Source organism: Cryptomeria japonica, chromosome 3 (assembly GCF_030272615.1).
Source record: "Cryptomeria japonica chromosome 3, Sugi_1.0, whole genome shotgun sequence".
Lineage (NCBI taxonomy): Eukaryota > Viridiplantae > Streptophyta > Pinopsida > Cupressales > Cupressaceae > Cryptomeria > Cryptomeria japonica.
The window spans coordinates 439,925,517-439,942,191 of record NC_081407.1 but is presented as its reverse complement, the minus strand read 5'-3'; positions in this window follow the sequence as shown (position 1 = coordinate 439,942,191).

Sequence of the window (16,675 nt, the reverse complement as noted above, 5' to 3'; positions counted from 1 at the left end):
ATCTAACAGACAACAGATGGGTTTTTGGTGCTATAACAAAAGATCAACCGACACCTACTACTCAACCAGTAGAACAAACCCTAGTAACTAAAGTTGAAGCAAAGGATGAATGGATTATTGACTTAGGATGCTCACATCATATGACTAGAGACAAAGGTAAATTCTTGAACTTTCAAGAATACAATGGAGGTTTAGTAAGATTTGGAGATGACAAAGCCTGTTCAATCAAAGGTAAGGGTTCAATATCTCTTGATGGTAAGCATAATACTGACAATGTCTACTATGTTGAAGGATTAAAGAATAATCTTTTAAGTGTTGGTCAATTAGTTGAGAAGGGATTTTAGTTACAATTTAAAAATGGAAAATGTAAAATCATGAATAGAACTGGTTTGGAAATTGCAACCGGTAATCAGACCAGAGGCAATATCTTTCATTTGAATAACAGTGAAAAGGCATGCTTAATTGCACATATAGATGAAAGTTGGTTATGGCATAAGAGACTATGTCATGTAAACTTTGATTTCATGGTAAAGATCAGTACTTCTAAGGTAGTTAGAGATCTACCTAAAATTGTAAAACCTCATAATACAATTTGTAAGGAATGTCAATTTGGAAAACAAGTTAGAGCTAGTTTCAAAAGTATTCCAGAAAAATCCAATAATGCTCTTGATTTAATTCACACTTATTTATGTGGTCCAGCTAGAACTAGAAGCTTACAAGGTGATAGATATTTCATGCTAATTATTGATGTTTATTCTAGAATGTGTTGGGTTACTTTTCTCAGAGAGAAATCAGAAGCACTTGGGAAGTTCAAACTATTCAAAGCAATGGTTGAAAATGAAACTGGTAAGAAAATCAAATGTTTAAGATCAGATCAAGGAGGAGAATTCACATCTAAGGACTTTAATACATTCTATGAAGTAAATGGAATCAGAAGAGAGTTATCAGCACCTCAGACACCATAGCAGAATGGAGTTGTTGAAAGGAAAAATAGAACTATCTTGGATGCAGCTAGAAGTATGTTATCAGAAGCAAATCTACCACATGTGTATTGGAGAGAGGTAGTTGGCACTGATGTCTATACATTCAACAAAGTTCACATCAAAGGTGAAACCAGTAAGACCCCTCATGAACTATGGTTTGGTAATACTCCTACTCTTAAGTATTTCAGAATTTTTGGAAGTAAATGTTATATTAGAAGACATGAGTATATTGGCAAATTTGATCCTAGAAGTGATGAAGGAATATTTCTTGGTTATTCATCTAAGAGCAAGGCATATAGATGTTTTAATAAAAGATTGCAAAAAATTGTTGAGAGTATAAATGTAAAGATTGATGAACAATTCAGAGGAACTTCAAGGTATATAGACTCTGAACTGGCAACAGAAATTGTGACAAATGAACCTATATTGAATCCATGGTACAAAATGAAGATCCAGTTACCTCGGTATCATTAGAAGATTCCACAATAATTGAAGAACAACAACAAACTAAGACACCCCAGTATGTAAGATTGAATCATTCTGAAGATCAGATAATTGGAAACAAATTTAAAGGAGTTATGACAAGAGGAAGATTGGCAAATGAAGAGGTATGTCATATTTCTCAAATTGAACCATCATCTATCAATGAGGCATGTGAAGATAAATTTTGGGTTAAAGCTATGGAAGAAGAATTAGGACAAACTAAGAAAAATAATACTTGGACATTAGTTCCCCGGCCTAAAGATAAAAATGTAATTGGAACTAAATGGGTATTTAGAAACAAACTTAATGAAGATGGTAAGGTTGTCAGAAATAAAGCAAGACTAGTGTGTAAGGGATATTCTCAGAAAGAAGGAGTTGATTACAATGAAACCTTTGCACCAGTAGCTAGAATTGAGGCATTTAGATTATTCTTGTCCTTTGCAGTTCACAAGGACTACAAAGTTTACCAAATGGATATTAAATGTGCATTTTTGAATGGAGATCTTGAAGAAGAAGTATATATTGAACAACTTGATGGATTTTCTTTGACAGATGACAATGATATGGTTTGCAGGTTAAGAAAAGCTCTGTATGGATTGAAACAAGCCCCAAGAGCTTGGTATGCAAGGTTGGATAAGTATCTTTTGAAGATTGGCTTTACTAAAGGAAATGCAGATAGCAATTTATACTACAAAATAACTAATGATGACATCTTGATTATTGAAGTATTTGTTGATGATATAATCTTTGGAGGAGAAGATGGACTATGTAAGGAATTTTCTCTTGAAATGCAGCAAGAATTTGAAATATCTATGATTGGAGAAATAAAATTCTTTTTAGGTTTGCAGATTTCTCAGACTGATAAAGGTATATTTTTTAGTCAATCCAAGTACTTGAAAGAATTACTAAAGAAATTTGGGATGGAGAACTCTAAACCGGTAAGCACACCTATGACTACAAATGACAAATTATCTCAAAGGAATGAATCTACACCTATTAATCCAACTAGATACAAATCTATGATAAGAGGTTTACTGTATTTAACACAAACCAGGCCTGATATTATGAATGCAATATGTATTGTTTCTAGATTTTAGAGTAATCCTAGGGAAAATCATGAATCAGCAGTAAAAAGGATTTTCCAATACTTACAAGGCACAACAAATCTTGGATTATGGTATCCTAAAGATGAAAATTTTGACCTATGTGCATACACAGATGCAAATTGGGCGGGAGATGTAGATGATAGAAAAAGCACCACTGGGGGAGCATTATTTCTTGGAAAGAGATTAGTTTCTTGGTTGAGTAAGAAACAGAGTTGTACATCTTTATCAATAGCAGAATTAGAATATGTTGCAGCAACAACTCACTATACACAGGTATTATGGCTTAAGCAAATGTTGAAAGACATAAAGGTAAAATGCAAGGAACCCATTACTATGTACTGTGATAACACTGTAGCAATTGATATATCTAAGAATCCGGTATTACAATTTGGTATTAAATTCTAAAACAAAACATGTTTCTATCAAACTGGATTTTCTAAGGGAAAAAGTTGAAGAAAAGGAGATAAAACTGGTTTATGTGAATACTAAAGAACAGCTTGCAGATATTTTCACAAAACCTTTGCCTAAGGAGACTTTTGAATATCTCAGAGATCAGCTTGGAGTCATACCACCACCAATAGAGACTTAGACAGTTGATGATTGTCATCAACCGGCAGAATCAAAAAGACAAATCTTTTATTCCAGTATTTGATGAGGAAGCTACTTCTTAGGGGGAGTAGTTGGTATTTTGTATGAACTTGACTTTTTGTGACTTTGGCATTTGATGTCAAAGAGGGAGAGATATCTATGGAAAAACACATTATCTTTTTGAAGAGCGATTTTGAAAAACACATTTAAGGAGAAATTGGTATGAGAGATTGGTATTGAAAATAAATCTTTGGATAAACACATGTTACTCCCAGGGGGAGAAATGGAGATTGTTGGTTCTTGTATTTGGCATTTCTGTTTTCACACTTTGATGGTTTTTCCATCTTGTGTTGCCATCAATACCAAAGGGGGAGATTGTTGGTATTTTGGTATGGTTTTGTCATTGATGTCAACACCTACTTTGGAGATCTAGCAACATTCACCGATAAGCAAGTAAACTGTGCAATAGTTACTGGTATATGGTTCACCGGTAGGATATACTATTCACCGGTACCTGGAATGATATGGAAGACACTTGGTAATGTTGAAGACATCATGTGGACACTTTGTTTTGAAGAATTAATCATTGGTATATTCTATTTGCATATTTGCTTTTACCGGCAAATAGGTCCAGGTTATCTAGGGTTACACCGACACGTTTATCTTTTCCAGATCAGCATGGCATGCTATGGAGATGATTTATTATTGTTGTCAATGCATTAAGACGACATGTTCAATCGGTTATTGCATCAGATATTATATTGTTTGTAAAATGTTTTATTGTAATATCTTGTAGAGACGACCTACTAAAATTGGTCTTAGGGTATGGTATAAATGTAAGATCTTATTTGTAAGATCAAGTGTGGAATGCGAAAAAGAATTAAGTGAAAGTATATGCGATATCAAGAAAGGATATACATGAAGACATAATTTGAAGATGAAGTTAGGTTTTTGTAAAAGCATATCAGCATTACACTAGTACTGAATCCAGCATATAAAAATGTTATTTTGTGTAGTACTTTCTTATTGGATTTAACCATCCAACTATAGTCAGTGTGACTCCCATTTTGTGATTGAGCAGTGAGCTCTAGGCTATTGGCCTTTCTGCATGTGCAAACCCCATTTATGTACACTTACTATTTGCATTAGTATCATCTAATTGTGGGTAAGGTTTCCCACTGTGGTTTTTCCCCTTACAGGGTTTCCACGTACAAATATTGGTGTCATGTGTTGTGGATGACTTTATGTTTATGTTTCATACATTAATCCTTACCAATATAGCAATTTACTATTAACACTGTCTACCGGCATACTTAACTGGTTTACCAATATTAAGCATTAAGTTGGTTAATAAGTTTTTGGTTTGAATTTATTAGACAACTGATTCACCCCCCCCCCCCCCCTCTCTCTCAGTTGTCTCTAAGACCTAACAGTAAGACTGTGTCACTGTCAGATATATTAGAAAACAAAGACAATGCTGCATCCCTATGTTCTTTTATTTTCAGTAATTCTATTAATGGGACAGTAACTTTCATTTGTGTAAGAGCTTGAGCCATGTCAAATGTGGAATTACTGTTTAATTCAGTATTAGCTCTAACCCTTTCTGCCTTAAGCTGACTTGCCCTTTTTGTTGTGGTAGCTCCTTGTATATCATTGGTATTTTATCATTTGTACTCTTGGGTACATCTTTAACCTGTTCCTTCTTTTCTTGACCAATTTTAGGGAAAGTAGTAGCACTACTTGTTGCCCCCTTTTGAGTAACCTCTTTTATAAACATGGAACCAGGTTCACCCTAATCAGTGTCCTTCTTAGTGCTCCTTAAGTTGTAATTGTGTTTTGCTTTAACAATAGCAGCTTTGGTGAGATTTTTAACTTCTTCCTCACTAGGCCTTCTAAGATGAACTTCTTCATCTTCAATTGTTACTACATTCAAGGTAGGATGCCAGTCCAATGTTAGTTGTCCTTGAACAAACCTTTCATTATTTAACACATCACTACATTCACTTTGTACAAATTCCTCATCACTCTCTATAATGGTCTCAAACATGTTAATGTCAGGCTCATTTTCTTGTCTCATGGACTCTTCAAGGTCTTGAGCTATTGCACACTGATGAGGAGAATGTGGCCCATCACAAGCAATACACCAAGGAGTGTTTTCTATATTATGGACATTTTTCCCTTTTAAGGGATCTGGGGTATCTTGACTCTGAGCAATTTTAGGCTTCTCATTTTGGGGTTTGCCATCTTTCCAGTTGGTATTATAGGGCATGTCATGCAGTCTAGGGGGTCTATCTTACCATTTATAATGAGGCTTATCATTTTTATTTAAATTGGTAGTCAAATCCTTCATAGCAATAACCAACTTTTCTATCTTGTCTTCCTCCTTAGCAACTTTGCTAGGTTGCTGTTTTATTTCCTGCCATAACCTACCATCTATTCTCCTTCCTAAGTTCCTAGATGCTTTTCTATTGCTTTCCACATTAATGGCAATTCTAAATGCATCCCTCAGGTTATGTGGATTTTTATCCCTTAAGATATAGGCCATTTTTGAATCAAATGCATTATAATAGGTGGTCAGACACATGTTATCATCTAACCTCATCACCTGATACAATTTATGCATGGCCTTTTGAAATCTAGCATTGAAATCGGTGACCATTTCATTATCAGATTTTCTAATGTTATTAAATTCATTTAGCATGAAGCTCACATTTATTTTGTCACTGTATTGTTCTTGAAAACAATTTTTAAAGTCCTCCCATGACCCAATGCTATTAATTGGAAGACCTCTGTACCAATCTCTTGCATCATCAACTAGGGACTGAACAAACAATTTCATTATAACATCTTCATCCACTATCTCATAATCATTAATTAAGTCACCAAAAGATTTTAAATGCTCCTCAACTCTAATTACATTATTTCCAGCAAACTTATGGAGTCTATCCCTTAACTCAGTAGGAACATGGTTGGGATATCCTGGGATCCCATCAAAAAACAATTGTCTATACTGCTCTATATTGATAGGTCCCCTTTGAAAAGGGTTAGCAACATTATTGTTTCCCATGTTCATTCTGACTTTTGGAATTGGGGTCTGAGATATTTGGTTATGCTGATTGTTCACAGGAATTTGACTAACTATTGTTGTATTAGTAGGCACAGTAGGCTAAATTTTAACTGGGGGGAGGGAAATTTGCTGAGGATGAGGCTTACTAAGATCTTCTGATGGAAAAATGATAGGGGGAGCTTTTAGGTAACTAATTTTTCTTTTAACTTCCTGATTAGCTGCTTCCAACTTAGCTTTCTCTAGCTCCATTTGTAGAACCTCCTTTTCCTTCCTCATTCTTTCCATCTCTCTCTCATGTGTTGATAGCCTATGAGAAATCTCCTCTGTATTTCTAGATCCATTCCATCATCCACCCATTTCTGCTTCCCTTTATCAACATTATTCCTAGGAGGTTGTGAATCACTGAGCACTTCCCTATTTGGTTGGACTACTGACCTATATGCTGGCTTGGCCTTAGGGATTAGAATTTCTCTGATCATAGGGCCTTCCTCATCACTCTTTTCCTTTTCCTTAGCCAACACTTCAAGATCAACTATCTGTCTAAGAAGCCTATCTCTCTCCATTAGTTTTGGTTTAATTTTCTTTTCCTTATTTGCTTCCTTTTGGGCTCTTAAGGAGATTAAGTGGTGAACCCTCCTATTTAAATCTTCTATTTCTTGTGACACTTTATCTTCATCAGGGAAATTCTCCTCAAAGTCAGATATATTGACTTGATCTATATCAATCAAGCTAATATTTTCATCAATTGTTCTAGGCACAGAATGTCTGATTGCATTTGAACTAGTCCTATCTCTCGCAGACACACTAACATGAGATATATCTTGATTTAAAGCATGACCATTATCTATATTTCCAAACAATCTAGAATGGAAACCTAATATATCATGTTCATATTCTTTGGAAGAAGAATTAGACTTTGCATAAACAGGTCGATCAGGTATCTTACCGGTATTGTTATTTTTTTGCATCCAAGCAGCATTTGATGGTTCATGAAGCACTAATATCTTCTGACCTCTTCGTGACTATTCAGGAAAACCTTCTTGCAAAGTTTCATGAGGATTCTTCTTCATGAATGATCTGATATTTTTTCCTCCTTGCATTATGCTTGTCTTCCTTTTAAAATTTTATGTATTTCACAAGGACTGGTTCCAAGATAACAGAGTCGCTGCCCACAAGACTATGGGAAATATGAAAACAAGCTTTGAAAAGACGTTGCAAAACTTCAGACCAAAATCATATATCAAAAGAAAATAGAGGGAACTTCCAAATAGAGACTTCTAGATGCCACTACTATATTCATTGAAGCTCCAATCTATTACAAAAACACACAATGATTTTTCCTTATAAATCTAAGCACAAATCTGCGTCTGGATCCTTATTGTGACTCTCCCTAGCAACGTCGCCACTTTTGTTGTTCTCAAAATCTGATTCACTTTAAAATCCTTATGGTGATATGATAAACTCTGTATACAGAAGAGTGATTAAAGAGAAGGAAACTTTCAGGACAATATATGACAAGGTTTGATTAACCTTCTACACTTCGAACTTATCCAAAGTTTAGGGAGGTATACCTTTGTGAACTAAATTCACACTTTTAAAAGATAAATCCACAGCAAACCAGTCTGAAAACTAGTGGATCTTATCACCTTAAAACCAACTGAAACAAAGAAATGAAACTTGTGTTTATGTTCAGTATTGACCTACAAGATATGTAACAGACAACCTTGATCTACACAAATGCCTTATCCAAGGTCATAGAGTCAGCTAACTTCTAACAATACTTCCACAATCAAATATCTCCACACATCCTATTAGTTTGGCTTCTTCATATCCCTATACATGCCTAACACACATAAGAATTTATTCATCCCAAACTAAATTGTGTTCATCAAAATTCAAAGTATCCCACAAAGAATTTACTGGTAGAAATGATTCCTACATATTTAATTCCCCTCCTGAAGAGAAAAGATAAGAAGCATATCTACTGAAAGTTGCCTTACAACCCATATTCAAAAGAAATAACCATAGGTTATTCAGAATGAAACAGTAAAAATTTGCAAACATACTTGAAGACAACACAAAGTTTAAACTCAAAACCAATGGTCTATGTATTGATATTTCTTCTAAAATTATTACAAAAACATTTGAATATTCTCCATCAAAACTCGAAAAAGGCTCAGATAAATTTCTACAGCATTTTCTTACAATTCCTTGCAATCATCCTTTTACTAGTCTTGGTATCCATTTATAACAACATGGATGCACACATAGCTTCGGACTTTCCTAGGAGAGTTTGTTACAATCATTACTTAAGAAGTTACAAAATCTTTTCCAAATGTGGTTACAAGTCTCTTTCAACATCTGCGGCTTCTTCCTCTTGTTGTTCTGTTACAACATTTTCTAACTGCTCCACATCAAGCACTTCATATTTTCTTGTCCATTCTCGATACACCTCATCAGCAGGCCATGAGAAGTTAATCACTTTTACTTTTGTCTTGGCTAATCTTTTCCAATAATTCCTCATTTTATTGACCTCTCAATTCAGAAAACCATAATGAGATTTGATTTTCTCAATCTCCTCAATTGTTTTGAGAAATATGGAGGCATCCTCTAAATTGACAATTCCTTTTATTCTAAGTCACGGTTTGGCATCTAATTCCTTAAGCCATATTTGTTTGTCCTTTAATTGGGTTGGGCTAACAAAACCTCCTGGGAGTAATTCAAAAACTTGATCAGTGTACTCTTTCTTGTACAAGTTGATCTTTCTATCTGCATTATCCACTCCTTCTACCAACTTTACCAAATCCTTTGTCATATCATTGGTATATTTAATAATGGGGTCAGCCCCTGTCTCATCATAGAATATACAAATAAGTTCTATATCCTGCTCTCTAGGTCTAATTTTATCAAAAATAGGCATTAAAACAGCCTTGTCCCCATTTAACTCATTCCACATTTCCAAAATCTTACTCATGTTATTATACATTAGTGAAGACCCTATAGTGTTAGAAAAACTTAAAATTGTAGCCCTTACTCTCTCTTCATATTTCTTTGCATATAGGGCCTGAGCCTATTTTAAATTCTCCAACTCATGGGGAGTGATCTCAATCAACTGAGAACTAGAAGGTGCTAGAGATGGTGGGAATTCAATAATGGAGCTGGTAGGTGGAGGTCTTGCAAGAGAAGAGGAGATCATCAATGCTAAGGACTCACCTTGATGGTATTGTCTTTCCAACTAGCTTTGTAGCTTGGCGATGATGCTATCTTTCCCCATTACCTCTCCCTTGGCACTGTTGTAAGCTTTCAGAATTGTCTCCAACTTAACTTGGAGATTTGCCTTTTCCTTAGTCTCTCTTTCTGCTTTTGCAACACTAAACTTTGCAATCCCTAGCACAGTGCTAGGAGCTTCCACTACCCCAGTGCTCTGCACTCTTTTCACTATCATTCCTCCAAGGTAACTTGACCCTGAGGTGTCCTTATTCCTTTTATTTTCATCTCTTTTAAGAGACCACATAACCAATGTAGCATTATCTTTGCTGAAATTGACTCCCTCCATAGGTTTGGTCTCCTTCCTTATTGCCTCTAAAACCAAGGCATCTGCTATGTCCCATTTGGGTACAATGAGTACCCCTACCATGTCTCTTCCTTTTTGAGGAGTGATGGTCTTAAACTCATCAACCATTTCTTGTTTTATCTCTTCCTCCACCATAGCTAGATCCTTGTGGGGCTGCTCACCTTTCCTCTTTTCACACCTAGCATTAAATTTATCAATATTCTACTTCCACACAAATTGCATGAAAGCTCCTGATGTGACAAATTTATTATTAGCCAAGAAATCCTCACTAGCTTGCTTGATCTCAAGATCCCACTCATGGCCTTTGAACTCATTAGTAGTAATGTTTATCTCAACACTAAGGGGCTCTTCTAGCATTCCCTCTTCCACTTCATCATATGTGTATGCTATCTCTCCAAGACTACCTAACTGTAATAGTTGCTCAGTTGCTGCCTATTCATTTCCTATATGAATAGGGGATTGAGATGGGGAATACAAGGGTTCATCAGATTGTACTTCTTTTCCCACTGTTTGTTTCTTTGGGCTATCTTGAATATCAATGACATCTTGTATCTTCCTCTTCCCTTTTGAGGTAGAAGGCTCCCCTGTTGTTGGCATCAACACACTGTAGTTGGACTTCTTATGCAACATGTAATCACCAAGAGCGACTGCTCTGGCAGATGCAGACCTATTTAGAACTAGTGCTTCTTTTTCAGGGTTGTTCTTAATTACAACCTCCCTCTTTTCTTTCAATGTCTGCATCACATCCTCAAAACAAAGAATTAAGAATTTTATCTTCTCTTCAAAGGGGTGAAAGCTAGACAAAGGGTCATAGCTAGTGTCAAATTGGTGCATAAAGTCTAAAGCCTTCTTGTAGGCCACCCACTTTTCTTTCCTCAGCTCTTGCTCATCTAAATCAAACTCATTCCTAATGAGGTCTTTAGGAAACTGGAATTGGTGGGGTTTACCTCTACATATTGCCCTCTTTTTGAACATGTCATTGAAGAAATCTTTAGGGTCAGCACACTGGGATACTACAATTGACAAATGGTATGGTTGAAGGAAATCTTCAAAATATTTCCAACCTCCTTTAATTATCACAAATTGATGTGCTATGGTAACTGTAGGGAAAATGGTCCCTTTACCTCTGCCTGTTAGCTCTGCCTCTTGCACACTACCAATCTGCCTGAGGATTTCTACAATTCCCACTTTAAGAAGGACCTAATAGGGAAACAAAAATGGAGTGCCTTTGAAACCATTTACTTTGAAAACTGTGTAGACAGGGTATAAGTACATATCACCCCAATTGTGGACAATTTTAATATTCTCAGCAAACTCTTTTGGCCTAATGAATTCCAAAAGAACCTTAGGGACTCTTGGATTCTCTGAACAGATAAGAGTCCTAATCTTAGATGCAAAACACTTATCAAACTTTAAGAATCTTGCATCTTCTCTGTCCCATGATAGCACTATACTCCATAACTGCACTGGCATCTTCTCTCCATCTTTCTCTTTCACAATATCCATTCCACTTGCAAAATAGTCACCACCCTTGAATAAAAATAAATGCATGAGGAGGGATTACCATCCAAAAGGCCTATCCACTTTCCCATTCTTTATTCCTATCAAGCCTCCATGGATGGCATCAGTGATATAGGAAGCATAATGAAAGGTCACTTCCAAGGAAGGATTCAAAATTTGAGCAATCATTAACATGTAATGAGTTGGCATATTTGCCTCAGCATCTTCTAAAATTTGGCAGAGTGACTAGTATAATCCTTTGGCCCTAAGGGTGAACAAATTTAAAGAGAAAGGCACCTCAGTGTTGGGTCCTACAAGTGTTAATCCACCTATCTTTACAAAGAATTCTTTAAGAGGCCCATTTCTAAGATGGTTCCTCTGCACACTGTAAACCTGAGCTAGTGATTTAAAATTAATAGGCTCTAAAAAATTGGTAAACTCACTAAGCCCAAAATCATTTCTAAACTCCTCATTATTTATTTCAATGAGGGTTTTCCCACTTATATCCTTAACACACCTTGTGATTGGGTCATAGTTGTGTGCAATCTAAGTTAGGAGATCCACATCCATGAATACTCCAGGGACCACCAATTTGCCTATGTCCAACTCCCAGATACTGTTCATTGGGGCTGGGGAATTTCTCATACCAAATCCAACCTTAAATAATCCCAACCTAGAAAACCCAATTTGCGATTCTCTTAGCCAGTTGCCCTTGTCATACAATCCTTCTCCTATTTTTATGCGAGGAGCTCTTGGCACTAATTCCTTTACCTTTGCTGCCACATTAGTTGACATTGTCAACTATTTTAGGAAATCATCATAGATAGCCCTCTCCTGGTAATTAACCTTTCCTGAGAATTCTCTTTTAGGTGCCATCTTATAAAACTATGCAAGCATCTTAATTACTACCCCCAACTGTTCTGTAACAAATCGAAACCCTAATTAAAACACACTTTTAAGTAATTGCCAAGCAAGAGTACAAGAGAACCTGTTTTTGGCTTGAAGAAATCTGCTCTGTAACTGAAAAAATTTGCTCTGCAACCGCTTCTCTATAACAATTTTTCAAAATGATGCCTTCATTCAATTGATGCGAGATCATATACGGTAGTCGGGCCTTAACTACGACATTGATACCACATGCTTCGGCCATCCTTTCAGAATTGAATTCATAGAAGAATTCAAAAATTTCTTTCCAACAGGTCATATCATGCCTGTATATTTTCTTTTCGCTCTTTCGCCATTTCGCAGAGCATAACATCCTAGCAATTTCACCAAACGAAATCACGACAGTCGTCCGATCAAATGAGACTTCATCAGTCTGTACACTATTTTAACCTCTTTGCCTTTGCATCGGGCCCTACCTCTTTTTCACCATTTTGCAATCTTTATCCCCTAAGCATTTTCCTTTCACGGAGCTACGCCAAGCGTTAAATGGTACTCTAACCGCCCGGCCTTTAACTCCTATCGGGACCGTCAACTTTTTCACTAACCGCACCTCATCTTGACAACTAATGGTTTTTTTCTATTTCACAAGTTTTAATCCACTTCCATCTTCAAGCCACGAAACAACAAGAAGCGTTGGATCAATCTTGAGATGACCATCTTTTAAGTGAGACCTCTATCCAGACATCGCTTACCCCGCTTATTCACTGGTTAAAAAATGCCACGTGGCACTCGGCCATTAGCTGTGGAAAACTCTTCGGGTTTAGTTCAGAGTCAACCACATGTCTTACTTCCTACATAACCACTGATTACACCTTGGTGGGTCCTTAATCACCTTTTGAAACTACATGTCAATCGACACATCACCATCAAGCTTTACAAGAAGTAACAGCTGTCATTCCACGTCATGATGGGAATAACCTCTCTTTATCTTTCGCCATTTCGTAGGCCTTAATCCTTAGTTGATTTATAGCCATGAAACAATGAGAACCCTTGGATCAAAATAGAGTTGATCATCTTTTACCTTTATGCCTTGTTTGTTCTTCGAGCCCACTAGCTCTTTCGCCATTTCGTAGACCTTAAAACACTAGCATCTTACCTTTGTGAACTCACACAAACCATTAGATTATATCAAACTTTTTTGATGCTTAACAACCTACTTGAATCCAATAGACGTTGGTCATCTGACTTGGCTTCATCCACCTGGTGTGTAGTCATTCCTGAACTGAAATGTCAACTTTTTATTCGCTGAAAGAAATCAGCGGGATCCACCTCATCCTTGCCACCTGTATCTACCAGGTCACTTCTTATCCCGCAGGATGACTCATCTTCTTGGACCCACCCATCAGTCCTCAAATCCAATTCATTGACCACTTTGATTTTAGGCCACATGTCATTGTCTCACTTGCCATCTCAACTAGCTAGACTGCTTACTTGGAATGCCATGTCATTTCGTTGTTTCGCAAAAGCTATCTTTCGAGTATTTTCCTTTCGCGAAACTTCGCTAACCATTAGATCTTGAGGACCTGTGCATCTATTATGCCTCTTATGAACCTCTTTTGCTTGGGCCCAAAAAACCTTTTGCTATTTCGTAGAGCATAACATGTGAGCATCTGTCAGCCATGAAACAACGCGAGCCATCTATTTCTTTTAAACTTGATTGCTTTTTAGCTGTGGAAAAGTCTTCACCGCTGGGTCCCGCCAAACCTTTTTGCCATTTCATGAAAGGTAATTTACTCGCTCATTTCGGCTGTGAATCAATGCCAGCCGTTAGATCTAAAGCGAGATGGAGTCTCGTTATACTAGATCCAATGCACACAGTCGAACATGCTTTTTTCTTTTGCTATTTCGTAGAGCGTAACACACCCGCAACTTTGCCTAATGAAATAGCAAAAGTCATAGATTCATCTGAAAGTTGCATGACGCTTACTAGACCCAACAACATTAGAAGGAAAAAGGCATAAGGCATAAATTTTTACAATTATTTAACGACTGCCTAGGCAAATAACAAGGGGGGACACTTCACTTGACCCCAAGACCCATTACTTAAGTGAATAAAGTAACGTAGGAATAGAAGCCAGAGGGTTTTGATCAGACATTTGAGCGATTAAAAACTAAAATCCCTTAACCCTTAAAGACCTAACACAGATTTGAAGCAATTAATAGCATACCTGACTCAAAATTTCAAAAACTTAGCCAATCATGGGAAAAGAAAACCCATTTCTTAAATAGTGAAAACAATGCTAATGTGAAAGTAGATGAGCAATATAGAAATCACTCTATATCATATGACAGAGAACCGGTAGTGGAGATGATCATAACTAAACCGGTAATGCCTTAACCAGTATAAGAAACTAAGATAGTTACACCGACTAATGATCAGAGCAGTGAACCTAAAGTTCAAAAGACTCCAAGGTATGTAAGATTAAATCATTTTGGAGATCACATTATTGGAGATAAGAACAAGGGAGTTATGACAAGAAGACTAGCAAATGAAGAGGTATGTCTTATTTCTCAAATTGAACCGACATTTGTTTTTGAAGCTCGTAAGGATAAACATTGGTTAAAATCTATCGAAGATGAATTAGATCAAATAGAGAAAAATGAGACTTGGTCTTTAGTTCCCCGACCTAAAAATAAGAATTTTATTGAAACTAATTGTATTTTTAGGAATAAACTGAATGAGGATGGTCAAGTTGTAAGAAAGAAGGCTAGATTGGTTTGTAAAGGCTATTCTCAAATGGAAGGAATTGATTATGGTGAGACATTTGCACTTGTAGCTAGAACTGAAGGTGTTAGACTATTTCTTGCCTATGCAGCTTATAAGAACTATAAGGTTTATCAAATGGATGTTAAATGTGCATTTTTGAATGGTGAACTTGAGGACAAAGTTTACATTGAGAAACCTGATGGATTTTCACTAACAGATGATAAAGATATGGTTTGTAGATTGAAGAAAGCTTTATATGGTTTGAAACAGGCTCCTAGATCTTGGTATGCAAGGTTGGATAAATATCTTTTGAAGCTTGGTTTTACTAAAGGTAGTGCTGATAGTAATTGTATATGATGAAAATGGATAATAACAATATTGAAAGGCTAAATGAATTCAACCACAAAACCCTAGCCTAACAATAACAAAGATCCACCATAACATATGAAGATTACCTAAGACAATGCAAATCAAATGAAATCACAAAGATTATACCATCACATGTCCAATAGGGTTTGAATCTCCATTCTTCCTATCTCCATTGATCTTGCTTGATATATTTGCTCTCATATTTTATATGTGCACAAGAGCTCAACAAAGAATGGAAATGTGGTTGCAAGTAGGTTTGATCGCATATGAAAGTTCAAAAGCGTAGTTGGGTAATCAACTGATTAGGGTTGATAATGAAGAAAGCATCTCCTTATATAGAAGACACTATAAGAAATGGAGGGATAAGATTAAGAGGTGTAAAAGATAAATGGTCGGCTAGGATTAGAGGGTAGGTAAAGAAAATAAGAAAATAATGAGAGGGTAGGTAGTGTAGGAATTAAGAGATGAATGACATGTGTCATAGGTAGAAAAGGTTAATGAATTAATTAAATAAATAAAGATTTATTTAATTAATAGAAGAAGTGGGATCAATTAAATAAATAAGATATTTATTTAATTTATGAAAAGGGTAATTTAAATAAATAAAGGTATTTATTTAAATGAGAAATAAAGTTAGAAGAGGATAAATGAATTAATTAAATAAATAAATATTTATTCAATTAATAGAAGAATTAGGCTAAAGTAATTAAATAAATAAAATATTTATTTAATTAGACTGGACAATTTTAGGTGTCTACATTTTGCCCCTCTTTGAGACAATGCAGCTTGTCATGTTGTTTCAAAGAAGATAATATGAACTGATACAAAGTTGCCCCAAGATGGGAATGATATGCCCCCTCAAGAGATTGGATGAAAATGTCTAAAAAGATTGCGGACAATCTCTCGATAACAAAGGAAGGCTAGAATGGATTGACTGGATAGGTTAGGGTGACAGAGTCACGAGATAATGAAGACTAACCTGGGAGACTAGGGCTAGGGCTAGGGCTAGGGCTAGGGCGGTCTATAAGATAGACCATGAGGGGAATACATCCTCATTGTCATCCACACATCTAAGAGATTAGAGTGCAGAGATAGAATAGAGCAACAGTAGTCAGCAGTGATGGCATTGGTTCATAGATTCGATCACGTTCGTCGATTTTAGAGGCCAGCAGATGAAGGAGAGCTGGTAAGTACCGTAAAACCTCCTTGTACTTTGTCGCATGAAATGTTGTCATAAATGCATGCTAGGTAGCGCAATAAATGCCTTCTACAATATGTCAAACAAGGTCAAAAAACACTAAGGTGCATCTGTGTGGGTGCCAGACGCATCTAGGTTAGCTAGGCACGTCTGTG